Source organism: Tursiops truncatus, chromosome X (genome assembly GCF_011762595.2).
Source record: "Tursiops truncatus isolate mTurTru1 chromosome X, mTurTru1.mat.Y, whole genome shotgun sequence".
Taxonomy (NCBI): domain Eukaryota; kingdom Metazoa; phylum Chordata; class Mammalia; order Artiodactyla; family Delphinidae; genus Tursiops; species Tursiops truncatus.
Window position 1 is genome coordinate 106,802,573 of NC_047055.1, and position 2,455 is coordinate 106,805,027.

At 47.8% G+C, this 2,455-nt stretch overlaps 1 pseudogene; it reads right to left on the bottom strand.

Moving 5' to 3' along the window:
- Positions 1-716: 716 nt before the first annotated feature.
- On the bottom strand, positions 717-1,742 carry LOC101331103 (melanoma-associated antigen B5-like; annotated as a pseudogene).
- Between the last annotated feature and the right edge of the window lie 713 nt (positions 1,743-2,455).

Below are 2,455 nucleotides of genomic sequence, written 5' to 3' on the forward strand. Positions count from 1 at the left end.
ACTTCCCAACTTCCATAGAGAAAAATGGCTGTTGTTTAAGCCACCCAGTCTGTGTTATTGTTATAGCAACCTGAGCAGACTAATAGAGGGTTTTTTCTGTCAACTCTGAAGCATACTGTTGGAGGGTTTGGCCCCTACTCACCACTTCCAGGACCTCAACTAGCCCACCACACAATGGGAATGAAAATTACATTCCACTGAGGACTTGCAGTTTCCTAAAGTCCCAAACTGCCTTGCTCAGGAATTTTACACTTAACTGCTATCATAAGGAACACCCTCTCCTCACCCATTCTTTTTACTTTACCTATAGACCATAGAGAATATTCCAGTATCTTACTCATATGAGTGCAACTCACAGGCTCTAAAATTCTATGAGTTAGAGGCTGGATTTTCTTTCTTAGCATCCCCAGTACTAACACTGAACCTTCCAAAGAGCAGATACTCAACGTTTGGTGAATAAAAGAGCCAGTAAACACAAGGTGTAATTTATTAAGCTTTAATTTCTCTTTCTTGAAGAAGCTAAGAAACTCAGAGTATAAATCAATTATTTTTACAAAGCTAAAGATTAAAAGGAACAAGGAAAACTAAGATTGATCATGTTTTACTTTTTTTTCTATTCCATTATCCTAACTTTTACTGTGGGATTCTTTCACATTTTCAAGAATATAATCCCTATTGTGATGTTATATTTTCTTGTCTGGGGGATAAAAAAAAACTCAGACTTCAACAGGGGTGGGAAGATATTGCTGGGCATGGCCCTGGAAGGTACACTGACTGGCAGTAGTGTCAGCCCTGGCTGCATCCATGGCTCTGGCTTTCTCTTCTTCATCTCACGAAGCTTCTTTGTAATAAGATGGAAAGGCACTGGGAACTGTATCATTGACCTTTGCCAAAAATTCTAGGGCTTTCACCTTGCTGGTTTCAGCGTGGGCTCTCGGGCCCCACAGGAACTCATAGCGCGGAGGATCACTGTTGGGCACCTGACGGTACTCCAGGTACTTCAGCCTCACTAAATCTTTGGTGATGAGCTACCTGGGCTCCCCATAGATGAAATGTTTCCTTCCAGCATACACTCGCATCATACTCAGGAATTTCCAGATGTCTTCCTCAGTGGCACAGTTGCCCTTCGTGAAGATCATACCCAGGAGATTCATCAGGAGACGGGTCTTGGGTAACCCCCTTCCGCCACGCACCCTCCCATTGTTGGGAAGTTTCAATTTGCTGACAAGATCGTAGCAGTGACTGGTTGAGTCGACTTCCTTCACATCTACTGCAAAGACTATCTCAGTGCGCTCAGAGGCTCTCTTGAGAATCTCAGCAGATCGGTCGTGGTAGCTTTGGTGGACAATCTTCAGCATATCTTCCTTCATAATGGGCTGTTTCATTTTATACTTGTACAGAAGGAACTGCTGCTCCAACAACCCAGCTTTCCTGGTTAAAAAGTCAGTCCCTGAGCTCTCAGTGAAGGATGGGACCTCATAGGCGCTTGCCCTATCCTCATGTTGGCCGTTGGAAGCTTCATCAGATATCGTGTAAGAAATGCCTGCAGAAGTAGTGGTGGTAGTTGGTGCTCTTTGAGGCTCCTGGGCAGTGCTACATGACCCAGCAGCAGGCAGACTTTGGGTAGTGCCTCCACACTGAGGAGAGGAGGTGGTAGTGGACTCCTCTTCTGCTGCTGCTATGGCCTGGGCACCCCCACAACTTGGTCTCACCTCCGGCCTGGTGGCGTTTATCACCAGCATGGGCCTTACTCTTCTGACTCTGAGGCATGGTCAAGGACAGCAGGAAGGAGTATAGACAGGAGGTCAGAAGATGTGGACACCTGGAGGAAGGAGAATAAGATGCTGTGAGCACCTTCAGTGGGGAGATTCCTTCCTGGCTTTAACCAAGGCCACCTCTGCAGGGTCCTTGAGGGCACTGCCCGAGGACCCACAGGGCTCCTGTTCTCCTGCTCAGCCTGTCCCCTAAGACCCCTGTGGAGGATGTTAGAACCTTAGACTGCAGCCTGCCAGCCCTGCCTGGGGTATACTGGGATAACAGCCGGGGCTGCCAGTCGGAAGCCTCTGTTGTGGGATGTGACAGTCTTCTCAGTTTACAGTCAGGATCATCATGTCAACTGTTGGCAAGTCCAGGGCCCCCTCTATTCTGGTGCTTTGAAGTTGACACCTCAAACCAAATCCACCACTTCCCTGAGACCCCAGAGGAGGAAGTAAAGGGGTTCCTTATCCCCTCTCTCTGTCAGGGGGCACCCAACTGAGAGCTATGTGGAGCCCTCTCTGTCATGGGCTGCTTGGGTGCTCAGTTGTCGTTCAGGATACTCACCTGTTCTCTAGGTAGTACCTGGTACACGTCCCCTCTGCTGACTGGTGGCTGCAATTCATACTAACTTTATACTCTTCTTACATTTGATGTAAATAAGTGAGGGTGATCCTCAGCCTGACAGCCCTGCCCTGAA